This window comes from Podarcis cretensis (assembly GCF_951804945.1).
Source record: "Podarcis cretensis genome assembly, chromosome: 1".
Classification (NCBI taxonomy): Eukaryota; Metazoa; Chordata; class Lepidosauria; order Squamata; family Lacertidae; genus Podarcis; species Podarcis cretensis.
In genome coordinates this window covers 112520450-112535849 of record NC_137170.1, presented here as the reverse complement: position 1 = coordinate 112535849, position 15400 = coordinate 112520450, and the positions used below count along the sequence as shown (strand labels likewise).

Genomic DNA, 15400 nt, shown 5'->3' with positions numbered 1-15400 from the left:
ATCATGTGGCGACAGTAGCCCATTAGCTAAAGTGGTGCTTCAGGTTTCAGAACAGTTTCAGGTTAAGAACGGACCTCCGGAACGAATTAAGTACATAACCAGAGGTACGACTGTATAGCAGAAGGAGAAACAGAGCTGATAAAAGCAGTGTGAGTGTATATTTAGGCCACCGGTTATTGATGCGCTCATACCCACAAATGAAATTAAGCTCCTGTGCCAACCCTGAAACTTTTATACCCAGCATTCAACCTCAGTGTGAGATTTCCAAGTGACATGGCCCTTCAGCAAAATCCCAACATGTTCACATTAGCAAAGATGATTTAGTTAAATGCAATCTTACTGCAATTGGCAGTCTCTTGGACAACCAATCCAGATCCACAACAATGTGCATTTCCTTTTAAAGGAAGATAAAAAACACGCTGAGGTAAATTTTCCTAGTGACAGACTTCCAAGGCTTAATTCAAATGGCTGAGCCCTGAGAATTTTCAGTGCTAGAGCTTAGTCCTGAAAGAAGGAAAGGCGTGATGAAAACAAAAGCTTCTGAACATGTGCAGAGTTTTTTCTGTTCTCAGTAATGTAACCAATGTCTTTCCCTACAGATCTTATCCCAGGGTTCCAGAATCAAAGGGCATAGCATTTTAAGCCTTCTGAGCTTTCCAGAAATTAATTGCCCATTGTTTTCCTGCTCCTCAAGGACACTGTTTAATGCTGTAAGCCGTATCTGAGAAGACTGATGTGTTCCTGCTGCTTCTTACTTCTAATTATTCCGACTCAGTGATTCACTTTAAAAAGCTACTCTCTTTTAAAAGATTTGAGCAATCTTTTCAAAAGCTTGCATCCATGAGATTCTTTTTGGGTTCAATTATGACCCTCATTTCTCCAATAAGATAATGTAACAGGATAAAAGGGTAATTTTAATGAAAAGAGCCGTGGAGATGACCCTGATAGACTTCCCAGTCCTCAGACAATGGCTGGATCTAGACACATCAAAGAAGCGTTTCAGTTAAACGCGTTGTAAATTTAAACCGAGAAATCCGGTAGGGAAAAATGGAACCCCACAGCGCCATCTGGTGTCACAGTGTTATATTGCATATACAATGCATATAAATTGTTTTTTCTTTACCAATCTAGCTGAGTCCATCTGCAAAAATGCCTGACTTTCCACTTTAAAGGGAAGCAAAACTGAATCCTGATGTTCTTGTTCTATTGGGAGGAGGAGGAAGAATTCAAGTTATTGATTACTGGAAACCCAGCTCCTTGTGGCGTTCATACTGCTTGCATTTTATTACCAAATTGTTGTTGTTGTTTAGTAGTTTAGTCGTGTCCAACTCTTCGGGACCCCATGGACCAGAGCACGCCAGGCACTTCTTCTTCCACTGCCCCCCTCAGTTTGGTCAAACTCATGCTGGTAGCTTCAAGAATACTGTCCAACCATCTCGTCCTCTGTCGTCCCCTTATCCTTGTGCCCTCCATCTTTCCCAGCATCAGGGTCTTTTCCAGGGAGTCTTCTCTTCTCATGAGGTGGCCAAAGTATTGGAGCCTCAGCTTCAGGATCTGTCCTTCCAGTGAGCACTCAGGGTTGATTTCCTTAGAAATGGATAGATTTCATCTTCTTGCAGTCCATGGGACTCTCAAGAGTCCCCTCCAGCACCATAATTCAAAAGCATCAATTACCAAATTAGCACTGTGCAATCTGAAGTACAGTTATCCTTCTTATGCTCTCCTTATGCTCCTTCTGATCAGTGGTGGTAAGTGCCCAGTGGCACTGGGTGTGTAGAATGCAGGGAGACCAACAGCTGCTGGAGCCAATGACAGGTAGAATCAGAGCTCGCTAATTTATGGTTTCATGGGGGAGAAGCAGACAGCCAGGGCTATACGTAAGTAGGCAGGTTCACCTTAGCATGGCAGGCATGTGATGCTGGTGCTATGTGCCACAGTGTTCACCTCCAGGTAGATGACATGTGTAGAACTTGGGAGCATCTGGGAATCTTTCGGCATGGTGACATGTGAAAGACCAATGCACAGATGCACGGTTGACCCACGAATGGGGTGCTTTTGCACATGGTGCCAACTGCAAGAAGACCTTGAGCTGCAGCTTCTATTCTTGGGAAGTGACCAGCCACATAGATAAGCAAGAAGAGCAGCAAGAATGCCTTGTCAGTTTGCATTTTTTTTTTAGTACAGAAAGTATTGATATGATGTGTAGAGATATTTCCTGTTGTTGTTTAGTCATTTAGTCGTGTCCGACTCTTCGGGACCCCATGGACCAGAGCACGCCAGGCACTCCTGTATTCCACTGCCTCCTGCAGTTTGGTCAGACTCATGTTTGTAGCTTCGAGAACACTGTCCAACCATCTTGCCCTCTGTCATCCCCTTCTCCTTGTGCCCTCCATCTTTCCCAACATCAGGGTCTTATCCAGGGAGTCTTCTCTTCTCATGAGGTGGCCAAAGTATTGGAGCCTCAGCTTCACGATCTGAGCACTCAGGGCTGATTTCCTTCAGAATGGATAGGTCTTCTTGCAGTCCATGGGACTCTCAGGAGTCTTCTCCAGCACCATAATTCAAAAGCATCGATTCTTCAGCGATCAGCCTTCTTTATGGTCCAGCTCTTACTTCCATACATCATGTATGGAAGTGAGAGATATTTCCTATTCTACTTAATTCAAGAGGGTTCTAGAAGCTTCTCTGTGTGAAAGAAACAAGCAGAAGGTTCCTGATGTTTGGGTTATTCCTTCAGAGAAGCTGAGTACAGCTGGTTTAAACTGGTTCTGTTATCTCTTCCCAGTGCTTTTTTTCGGGGGGGGGGGATGCAGGGGTACGCATACCCCTAAACATTTTGTGAATCTAAGTTTGGCCTCATTGAGGGGCAGTATTTCAAGATGAGAGTACCCATAAACATTTTTTAAAATTTATTTTTAAAGCACTGTCTCTTCCGTCAAGGTCATGCTGACTATAATAATAGCCCAGAAGGAGCCTGGGTTTCACTTTCTTTCTCTCTTTCCTTCTGGTGTGGTGTTCTGTATATAGTGTTAAGATTTAGTCTTATTGTAAGTTAAGTCTGCTGCAACTGGGTTTCTTATGGACAGTGCCAATGCTGAATGTGTTGGATTTGTGAGCATTATGCTCATTTGCCTTCAGAAGGAGTAAAGCTCTGCTGGATGAAATACAATTGCCTCTGGTCCATTTTTTGGGAATCTTGCAATGGGTTTAGGTTTTAACTCTGCTAACTATATCCTGGAATCTGCTCTGTATCAATATTGAGTAGAATTGCATGACATGCCTCTGATCACATTTTTGTGAGGAGAACCTGAGCTTACAGGGTTAAACAGCTCAGAATGTACGCACTGCCCACTGTTGGGAGGGGGGAGATTCTACGTCATGTCCGAGAGTCTCCAGCCTTTGTTCTTTTTTTCTCTACTTTCGCTTTTGAGGAGAGAGTACGTGTTTTTCACGATGCTGTTCGCTATGGACGATAATGGATAGTCTGCTGTAAATAAACTGCTTCTAGCTGCTAATATCCTGAGTGGACTTTATTTTAGCACACTGAAGAAAGCTCTGAAGAAGCTTTTTGCAGCTTTCTCTTGCTGCTGCGTAAACTCTGCGTTTGCTCAGAACCTTTGGAATGTGGCCTTTGAAGTCCAGCAGAGCTGCGTAGCCGAAGCGGGCTGGACGCCAGGACTTATCTGAGCAATAAATCTACTATCTGACAATTTCCCCCCCCAAAAAAGTTGTTTTTATTAAAGGATTTTCATAGTTAACATCGCAAGGGGATGGTATCCACAATATACAAAATACTACTGCAAAATCCCTCACCACAATCACAGACCAATGGGAGCATGATATACCGTATTTACTCAAGTCTATTGCGCCACCAAATCTAATGAGACCCTAAATTTTCAGAACCTTTAAACCAAAAAAGTATTTGCTGGCGAATGTAAACGTGGCATCAAATCTAATGTGTACTTTAATTTTTGCAATGCAATTTGGCCAAAAAATGTGTGCATTAGATTTGAGTAAATATGAAATAAACCCTACCCGATGGTCTAAACTGTGGTCTGAACTACCCTTTAAGTCCATCTCAACCAAAAGAAGGGAACTCAATTTGAAACTAATTTATAGACGGTACCTAATACCTCGGAAGCTGATGCTGATGCACCCAGAAACCTCTGATTGCATTTATAAACCCAACCCAAATGCTATATTTGTAAAATAAATAAATAAATGTTAGCATTAGCCATGCATTGGAAGTTATTTGTGGATGGGAAAGACTGTTTTTTAAATCTGCAAAAGTAGTTTAACAAAAACCTTTTCTAATAGAGTAGCCGTTATTATTAAACTCTTATCTGTAATTATGTTCCCACTAATTAAAACTTTTACAGCTTTGGTTTCCCTATCATGCACCCAACTTACTTGCCATCAATATTTTTAACTATGAACCGTCAGAACCTACCACTCTTTTCTCATTTGGCCTTATATAAAAGGGTATTGATTGCTCCCTTCCCAGTACTCTGTACAATTAAATACATTAATAGGAAAGTAACATATAATAATGTGAAGAAAATTAGGTCTTGCTTCAGCGGCAAAATGCACTTGTGACACCACAAAGATTCTTCAGACTGCAGAGTGACGAAGCTCTTTTCACAAATAAACCACAATACGTGCGCAGTCCAACACATTTGGAGCTGATCAATGACATGTTGTTTATATTTCCATGACAATTCACTGTTCAGCAAAATACTGTAATCTAAAATGAACAGTTTACTGCTCTGTTTGAATGTCAGCTTGTATTTAATTGGCCATCATTTCACTCTTATTGAAACGTCCAAACATGCCAACCACTTTCCTCCTTTCCTTCTTTCAGCGAGATAGGAACCATTATTTCTGGGTCTTATTACATGGGAGCATATCCAAAGCTGAACGACACCAAGTACATCAATCTAATCCTTTCTTTCTCCCTCCTCCTCCTCTGAAGATATGAACTTGCCTCGTGCAGAATCGGAGCACTGGTCCAACTAACCTAACCCAACTTAATCTTCCCTTACTGGCAGAAGCTCCTAAAGATCTAATGCAGAGGGCTTCCCAAGTTCTGCTGTCCAAGATCCCTCATATAATTTATGTGCTCTGCCGCTTTATAACAAGCTTTCTGCAACTGGACATCCATTTGCGATGACCTTCCACTTCATATCAGAGAGAGAGAGAATAGCCACGGTGCAATCCAGGCTGGTACAGACAGGTGTGGTTGACGGCTTCCTCATGCAAGTTACCAAGAGGAGGGAGGGGCAAGGCTGAAGGGAGCTCAGCATGGGCATGGCAGAGGCAATATGACACTCCTGTGATTGGAGAGTGTTGGGTGGGTTGGTGGCATTCTAGGCTAGCCTTGCAGCTCTCATTAAGCAAAGTTCTTATAAGGCGGTGTATTTCTTTATTGTCAACAAAGGTCCGTAGAGTTAAAGCTATGGTTTTCCCAGTAGTGATGTATGGAAGTGAGAGCTGGACCATAAAGAAGGCTGATCGCCGAAGAATTGATGCTTTTGAATTATGGTGCTGGAGGAGACTCTTGAGAGTCCCATGGACTGCAAGAAGATCAAACCTCTCCATTCTGAAGGAAATCAGCCCTGAGTGCTCACTGGAAGGACAGATCGTGAAGCTGAGGCTCCAGTACTTTGGCCACCTCATGAGAAGAGAAGACTCCCTGGAGAAGACCCTGATGTTGGGAAAGATGGAGGGCACAAGGAGAAGGGGACGACAGAGGATGAGATGGTTGGACAGTGTTCTCGAAGCTACCAGCATGAGTTTGACCAAACTGTGGGAGGCAGTGGAAGACAGGAGTGCCTGGCGTGCTCTGGTCCATGGGGTCCCAAAGAGTCGGACACAACTAAACGACTAAACAACAACAACAACATTTCTTTATTAAATTTGCATCCCGCCCTTTCCTTCGAAAGGGCAGCAATTTGGTGATATAACAACGAAACATCTTGAAAAGAATTGCAATTCTGGCCGGGAAAGATCTCAACTTCAAAGCCTTGTTGGAAGAGGAAGGTCTTCAGCAGGTGCTGCAAAGACAAGAAATGGTACCTGTCTAATATTTAAGGAGAGGGACTTCCAAAGGGTAGGTTCCACAAACACTAAAGGCCCACTTCCTGTACTGTGTGGAATGCCTTGTGTGGTAAAATGGTGCCTGCAGGAGGTGTTCTTCTGCAGTGATTGAGTATATAAGGAATGAGAAAGTTAGGAGACTGGCTGGCTTCTGAAAGTTTGTTTTGACTCACAGATCGGCACAAATCACTACAAATCATTTCAGGTCAACCTGATCCACCTGCTTATTAGCTATTTGTAGCTGCTTTAGTTTGATCTGGACAGGGCAGAAATTGGCCTCAATCAGCGCTGTTTGGTTCAGAATTTGGCCGAATTTGGCTGAATGCAATTGATGGCTCCTGCTTCAGGAAAGCATTCCACAGCAGAGGGGCAAATTTAGGAGTTGTTCACTTTCCCTGCCCTCCTGTCATGCCGCCTGCAACTGATGTCAAAATGATGTAAATCCAAAGACAGTCATGAGTGACCCGTCACACTGGATGTGAGTGTGATACAAAATGAAGCAGACAGAAAGTCAACCTGTTTAAATATATATACTGGGTATCAAATTTGTGAGAAATGCTAATCGGTGACTTTCAAAAATTGTTTATGGTCATGGTGTTCTAACCAAAGCTCAAGCTCTTGAGTTGAAGTTAGAGAATGTTGACAAGTCTAAATAATTTCAGCAGACATTAAAGTGCTTTAAAGATGAATGACTTAATTTGCTGGGACAAGGCAGTTCGGTTAATAGCAATTGTGTGTGTTTCTCCCCCCTCTCTTTCTCTTTTTTTTCCTTTTCACCTTTGCTGTTCAAGTTTGAATAGGCAGCTCAGAGGTTATAAGGTTGTAAAGGCTATTACCAATGGAAGCCTTCCTGCTGTTGTGAAAATATTATTAGTAAGCTAACACCATTAACTTACTAATAAACAGTGTTTATTTTTATATGTCATGGCATTATAAGCTGAAAATGGGGGTGAGGCAGGGGTTAAGTGGCATTTTGTTGGGCACTTAATGTGTACTTCAGTAGCTTTTGCCACAAAAGTAGCACAAAGCTCTTAAGGAGTACAGGATTCAGCCCTGACATATCTCCATGCACGAAGCCGACACACACGCCAAGATTATGTACTGAAAATTCAAACATGAACCACCATCTCCCTGAACTTTGTTCCTTGGGCTGTTCTCATTCGTTTTCTCACAGGGATGGTGACAAATTAATTCAGTTCACACTCAAAAGCAATCTAACTAACTTGCACAAGAACTGAAATACAACCTTCCTCTGAAATTCACAAATTCTCCAAATTTTGCAGTGCAGTTCCCCAGCCGAATCATAGGCGCAATGATGCATATACTAGGGTCCATTCTGCATAAACACATTTGCCTTGGTAAAAGTAAAACAAACAAACCAACAAAAATCATAGGGAAAATGCTTTGCAAAGATATGTACACGAAGCAAACAATGCGCATGTTAGAAAATTGCACCGAAATGCTGGTGAATATTCATGAGGACTTATTTTTAAGAAAGGTCAAACTGATGTATGAATGTGAAGGGCTGAACTGAAGATATGAAAAATACAAACCTGAGGAAAATGTAAATTATCTTCGCTCACCCCTATCCCCACTACAGACTAAAGTCTAGCTGAAGGGAAGGGAGGGCAAGGAACCATAAGGGGATTCATGCTTTTAGTGTTCAGGGGGAGGGAGTTATTTTAGGATGACTGCGTTGAAGAAACAATTCCAAACACTGCCATGTGGGCAAAGGAGCCCGCCGAGACTCCTTTGCAGAGTTGCCACCTTTCTGGCTTGGGCTGATGTGGAAGCCACCTGACATTAAGATCCACATTAAGATCCTTGCCAGTATCTTCAACAATATGTATTGGGCCACCCCTGCCACCAGGCACCTAGCAGGTTTGCTGCTGTATGCTTTCAAAGCCCAAGATATGTTGAAGGGAGGTGGGTGGGATCTCATAATTCTGCACTTCAAAGGACTTGCAAGCCAGACGTCCTGCCTATCCCTTTCATATTGTTCTCAGCCATTCAGCTCTTGTGCCTCCTATACCCTTCCTCAGAAACTCACCCTTTGCCTCCTTCTTCCCAGATGGGATCTATGTGGGAAGCTGCTTTCTACAACAAGTGGAGAAGGTTGTGGGGGCCTGGGGAGGAATAGTACATGCAATGGCTTCATCCCGCTCCTCCTCCTGCCTAAAAGGGCAAATGGAACGCCCTGTGGAACACCCTCCCATCAGATTTCAAGGTAATAAACAACTATCTGACTTTTAGAAGACATCCAAAGGCAGCCCTGTTTAGGGAAGTTTTTAATGTCTGATGTTTTATTGTATTTTAAATATTTTGTTGGAATCTGCCCAAAGTGGCTGGGGAAACCCAGTCAGATGGGTGGGGTATAATAATAATAATAATAATAATAATAATAATAATAATATGTGCAGCTGTTATTTTAAGGCCACCAGAGGACCTCCAGCAAAAAAGACTCAAGTCACTGACTTGGAAACTAGGAGGAAAGTTGAAAGGTTGATTATTGGGTTAATTGTACTCCACAGAATGAGCACAGTTGTTTTGCAGATTGGTCATGGTCAAGAATGATGGGAGCTGTAGTGGTGCAGGTTTGTCATGTGTTGTAGCTCCATGCTTGCTGAATTTCCTGCACCTCAAAGCAGGGAGAGAAGGACAGTGACCCCATTTTTTAAAAAAATCCTTGGACCAAACTACTGCAAAAAAAATAGCTGCAGGCCCTTATAAAACCGTTGACAGGTCAATGTGTGCTTTAAACTGCTGAATAGCCTCCATCAAGGTTTAAATCTGTCTTTATCAGCACCTGTTACTCAGCATATCAAATCTTTAATGCCAGGGAAAGAACTTCAATTGCATAGATCCCCCCCCAAAATTTTACTGTTCACATAAAGAAAAGGCATTTTCAGCATTTCCCCCCTCCCCCTCCCTTCATAAGCAACTAGCACACGAAATACCACAGAGCGCTTTGTATTACTTTGAATCCTGCTTTCCGTGCCAGCATAGCAGCGTTCATCTAGGAGGCCGGACTGCACACATAAAACACCACTTCAGAGCCTTCCTCTGGCCTAATAAAGTTAAGTGGCTCCATCAGCTAATGGGAGACTGTTGAGAGGGAATAGTCCAGCAAAGCTGAAAAGGGAAGGAATTGTACACCGAGGTGATTTGTTCAGAAGACGTAGTGGCTGTCTTTTTTCACAGCATCTTTTTTTAAAAAAACACGCCTTAGTGAGTGGCTTGTCACCCACATAACCCTTTATATTATGGAATGAATTGGTCCAAGTAGGGAGACAGGCATGTGAGGAGCATTCTATTGGAAACGGCTAAGAGATGTGGTACAATTGGGCGTTTTACAAAGTCCGTCAAATGGAAATCAATCCATAAAATTATATTCTATACCCAGAAGGAGATGTGACTGAGGCATATTAAAAAGGCAAAAGAAACGGTGGAGTAAACGAAAGGAGGGCAGCCTGACCTACATCACAGGATTGTGGTGAGGATAAAGTTGGGAGTGGGGAGGGAACCATGTATGCCACTTTGAATTTGTTTGAGGAAAGGTGGGGGTATGAATGTAATGATGAAACATGTATGCATTGCAATTAATTCAGAGAGAAAACTTTTCATATCTTTACATCCGCAGTGAACCTGTTCATGGCAAGGAGCCAGAAGCTGCAGAATAAAAATCCAGGTTGGTTTCCACCCCATAAAACTTTAATTCTAGCCCCAAGCTGATGGAGATATAACTATTTGTTTCTTCACCAGTGATTGTTCCCACACCTGAATAGCCTGGTAGATAGCATTTATGTGATGCTGTCACAAGGCATCTGCATTCACAGCAATGCATTGTGTTAATCTACCTTGCGAAAACAAATTCCCAACTCTTTTCATTCACTGATGTACATTCAACATGTGCTCTTACATCAATATGGTCTACTTTTTTAAAAACCCTACATAAACACTTCTAAAGCTCCCCCCCCCATTCCAAGGCTGAAAGACAGTTGAATGTTGTCTGTCCATGCAGTGATTTTCACCTTTCTGGCAAATGAGGAATTAATGTGAATGCATGAAAAAGCACCAATGGTGTGATCTTTGCCTCTTCAAGTTTCATAGCAATATGTGTAGTAGTGCTGGATCTAAAGAAGCTTCCCCCAGCTTTCAGATATTTGGGACTGCAACTCCAGTCCGCTCCAGCCACACTGAATTGGACTGATGGGAGTTGTAAAATAATCATTGGTGGTGGCAGCAGCATTTTGTGATGGGGGCCATCATTCTGAAGCCAACTTGTTCACAGCTACATTGAGCAACATTGGTCATGTCAGAATGACTGACAGTGGCTTGGATCCAAAGAACTACGAGCAGAAGGAGAATGTGTACAAGTGCTGTTCCTTGAGCAATCGCTAGCATAAGATGTCTCCCTGTGCAGCACCATAGTGTATTAAGGGTTGTGGCATGGCATGCTTAGACGTATTGGTACTTCCCTCATCACACATCTGGTTTGCACATCTGGTGATGACATATAGCAGGATGTACACCCCCCCCCCAAAATGCTATAGTCGCCAGAGTGTGGAATGAAGACAAGATGAAAATTGTCTTGGTATAGCATATGTCCAACCAACAAGAAGACCCACAAATGTGTGACTACTTGCAATATGTTTCATCATACAAACAAATGAGAACAGGGCAGTGAACAACAGCAGATGATGAAACAACTGGCTATAGATCAATTTCAGCACGTATCCTAAGTCCTTGGGAAAGAAAGAAAACAATTGTCTTTGAGGAATGCAGTCAAATGTTTCCTAGTTTATTATCATCTAGCTACTCTGTATTTTATTATTGATTATTCTGTTTTCATGTGCTTGTTCATTGAAGTATACTGTTAAACCTGTGGGTCTTATTGTTGGTTGTGAATGTTACATAGGGACCTTAATTTCATATCATAATTTCATATCCTTTGTATAAGGCATGCAGAAGAGGCAGATCAAAACAGAGGACTTCATCCCATGGCTTCCCATTTTTAGACGCAAGTCTTACTGAAGATAATGCACTCAAATAAGCCAAACCACCTTAGCTTTTAAAGTCATTCCGTCCAATTGTAAATCTATATGTTGCAATGCAGGGTTGCCAGGAAAACCTACTTGATGTCTTTTGACATCAATAAAGTCCTATAAATAGATCAAATGAAACTATGAATCAAAGAGTAAACAGAAAGTCTCGTGACATCAGGCTTGCTTCACTGAATATTAGCACTATAGCAACAAGGTTTTCCTAGGACTCTTGCAGTATGATTCTCTACAGGTTTACTCAGTCCCACTTGTTTCAAAGAGACATCATCCCAAGTGATTGTAGAGAGAGCCTGCAACACTGACCCCTTAGGGCAAATAGAGCACTATTCCACCAACCTTCATCTGCCCTCATCCAGCCCCCAAATTACACCTTCTTACTTATAACAAGTCCAGGGAGTGATAATGCCATCATCTTCCACCTCCTTAGTCTCAGTGCTGCCCTTGTAGAACTCAGTGGGGTTCTGTCATTGGCTGTGGCTCCACCTACTGCTGGGCCTCCGGCTTTCCACCCTACATGTCCCAATAGTGAGAAGTGGGTGGAGCTGTGGTCTAAACCACTGAGCCTCTTGGGCTTACCGATCGTAATGTCAGCAGATCGAATCAGCACAACAGGGTGAGCTCCCGATGCTTTATCCCAGTTCCTGACAACCTAGCAGCTCGAAAGCATATCAGCACAAGTAGATAAATAGGTACCACTGTGGTGGTATGGCAAACGGCATTTCCATGCACTCTGGCACTCGTCACAGTGCTCTGTGTGCCAGAAGCGGTTTAATCATGCTGGTCACAGGACCTGGAAAGCTGCTGCAGAAAAACACCAGCTCCCTCGGCCTGAAAAACAGAGATGACTGCCACACCCCATAGTTGAATTTGACTGGACTTAACTGTCCAGAGGTCCTTTACCTCTACCTATGGGTCCCAATAGATACCAGTCACCACTGCCTGCAACTTTAAATTCCTTAGTCATACCTAGTATGCCAAAACATCTAAAGCTGGGTTTCGCAAACTTGTATCTCCATCTGTTTTTGGACTACAATCCCCATCATCCCTGACTACCGGTCCTGCTAGCTAGGGATGATGGGAGTTGTAGTCCAACAACAGCCGGAGACCCAAGTTTGAGAAACCCTAATCTAAAGGAAGCCTGCTTGCAATATGTACATTTATAAGATGGTGCAAAATTAATTCTTCTGTTCAGTCATTGCCCCTTGAATATCTAAAAAAGTGTTCAATCTAGCATAAGGTTACCAGAATGAATCCGGGGACACTTTTCAACTTCAGTAGGAATGATAGGATTTTGTATGGGGACTGATTTGTAAATCCGGGGACTGTCCCCAGGAAACGGGGACATCTGGTAACCTTAATCTAGCAGGAACTATTGACTGACATTGTTTCCACTTTCCCTCACTCTTTATAAGCACAATTAACTTTCTGAGCTCGTACTCCTTGGTAAAGGGTTACTCTTGCCTACTTATTATTCAATATTTCCCCTATAAACATTCATTAAAAGGACGATACCGAGACCAAACTTAGTATTCAAGCTGCAAAATAAAGATCAGGAACTAATGAACTTCTTTAGAGTTTCCACTTTCTGAAAAACACCCTTGGCAATAAAGAATGAATAAAGAAAAGCAGTAAATTGCACTGATTATGTTATATCAGCAAAATTGCTTCTGAAAATGTCTCCCATGAAGCATAGCTAGCAAGTTAAGTTAACAAACTACTCCCTGGAGGTATCTTTTGTTATATGTGGGCTCAGTCCCATTGGAGACTGCTGTAGCACATCCCCCCATTCATTTGATGAAAGGGGATGGCAGAGCAGCGGGGGCTGATAGATTGAGCCCACTTGTCAAGCAAAAAAAGGCTCCAGGAGCATCATGAGCCCAGTGTGCTGCTGCCTTCTTATGACCTAACTTTCAGTTATTTTAAATATTCAGGGGGGAATACAGTGACTGCTTCTCAAAGAGGGCTGAGACTGAAACAAACCCTCTCTCATTTCAGTTTTTGGGTCAGAAGTAGTACCTCTGAAGAGTTTCTCCCAAAAAGCTTTCTGTAGGCATATTCACCCCCTCTAAAGAATCTTCTTCACTGCTATAGTTTCTCCTGTCTGTTGTTATTCACCCCCTCCAAAGAATCTTCTTCACTGCTATAGTTTCTCCTGTCTGTTGTTATTCACCCCTCTAAATAATCATCTTCACTGCGATAGTTTCTCCTGTCTGTTGTTATTCACCCCCTCCAAAGAATCTTCTTCACTGCTATAGTTTCTCCTGTCTGTTGTTGTTTTGACACTATCTTTGGATCACATACCGAGCAGGATGTCAATGAAGACACTAGGTGGCCAATCGTATGCTGCTTTGCAATGATGCCACAGAGGGCAAATGAAGCCAACTGAATGTAAGGGAACTGCTGCATGTTGAACACACAATGAAAGGGGTGACATCACAACACGGCATGGCCAATCAGAATTGCCTCTGTGCCAGTGTCATGGAAACCAAAGAAAGTCATTTCAGAATAAGGACTATGCTTCAGTGCGTTTGAAGGAATGAGTAAAAAACCATAGCCTTTTGATGCTCCTGAAAATGTTTGCGAACAAGCGGCAATGCTTCTGGCTTACATGGATTCACAACGGGAGGTTTCTTTTGAAAAAGAGGACTGGAGACAACATCCTGGTAATGTTCTACAACTATAGATTCCATTTGAGATTAAGGAAAAATGAGATGTTCTCATTAGAAGCGATTTTGAACATACGACGAGCCAAAGTGCAAACGAATTTTGCATGGTCTGAACTACCTAGTTACCAAGCAGCCTTTTGCATATTACATTTTTCAGAGTTCGTCTATTTTAAACTGCCCTATACATACTTGAAAATGAGTGATACAGTGCCATGCTTTGCAGCAATTTATCTGATGGCATGTGCTAAATTACTTAGATTGGCTAAAACCAGTTAGCGCGTTGTTATGCGTAATACATCATAATGTACCCAGGAACTTTCGGAGAGGGTAAAAGCTGATGAAGATTGAATGTGTTTCAAGCATTTCAAATCCCTTGAAACAAAACAGAAATTAGTGTCAAAGAATGCTTATTTAAGAGTTGATGCAAGCCAACAGGCCTAGTTAGCAACATACATATTGACACTCCAGTCCTAAATACACTGCCAACAATCCAGCACAGAGCTATAGACAAGCACAAAACCCATCAATTTAGACTCGAAGTGCCTGAAAGCACCCATGGCTATTATGTGGAAGTGCAATTCACTGACTGCTGAAACCTACTTCCAAGGAGGGATGCTACAGATTGTGGCCTATGTAACATCATTGTGGCGTTTGTCTCCTAGGTGATATCATGCTGGGTCATAAGGAAAGGGTTAAATGAGTGTGAAGTGATTGGCCAGTGGGAACCCACAGGAGGAGTTAGAGTTAGAGTTGTTAAGGAGTCAGTCGGGTGTTAGAGAAGAGAGAGGGAGGATAAATCTGTGGGTTGGGATAGTTTGATGTGAGAGAGTGAGGGAATCTGTTAAGAGGAGTCAGATAGACAGTTGGGATAACCAGTTAGAAGTTAATAGGAAGGGACGCAGGTGGCGCTGTGGGTTAAAGCCTCAGCGCCTAGGGCTTGCCGATCGAAAGGTCGGCGGTTCGAATCCCTGCGGCGGGGTGCGCTCCCGCTGCTCGGTCCCAGCGCCTGCCAACCTAGCAGTTCGAAAGCACCTCCGGGTGCAAGTAGATAAATAGGGACCGCTTACCAGCGGGAAGGTAAACGGCGTTTCCGTGTGCGGCTCTGGCTCGCCAGAGCAGCGATGTCACGCTGGCCACATGACCCGGAAGTGTCTCCGGACAGCGCTGGCCCCTGGCCTCTTAAGTGAGATGGGCGCACAACCCCAGAGTCTGTCAAGACTGGCCCGTACGGGCAGGGGTACCTTTACCTTTACCTTTACCTTACTAGGAAGGTATAGGCTGGTAAAGAAACTAAGACTAAGAAACTGACAAGAAAAATTATCTGAAACCATAAACTTGTTAATGCTTATAAAATAAACTTGTGTACCCGAGAGAAACGGGTTGGTGGCAGGGGGAAGCAATCACAGTGGTGGCAAAGGGATCAATAGACCGCCAAACGTCCGGGGACCCTGTGTGATCATAAAGTACCCATCACTCCGTTGTTGTTGTTGTTAAATATTTATATATATCCTGCCTTTTCCCCTGATTGGACTCAAGGCAGCAGTTGAGGGTGACAGTCAACAACCAATTATCTGA

General features: G+C 42.9%; 1 long non-coding RNA gene across 1 annotated transcript; it reads right to left on the bottom strand.

Annotated features, from left to right (window-relative positions):
* Positions 1-5890: 5890 nt before the first annotated feature.
* On the bottom strand, positions 5891-9618 carry LOC307220887. Its single transcript, XR_013841141.1, has 2 exons — positions 9074-9618; positions 5891-6053 (listed from the first exon to the last, which is right to left on the bottom strand). It is a non-coding gene; the product is annotated as an uncharacterized lncRNA (long non-coding RNA).
* Positions 9619-15400: the final 5782 nt, after the last annotated feature.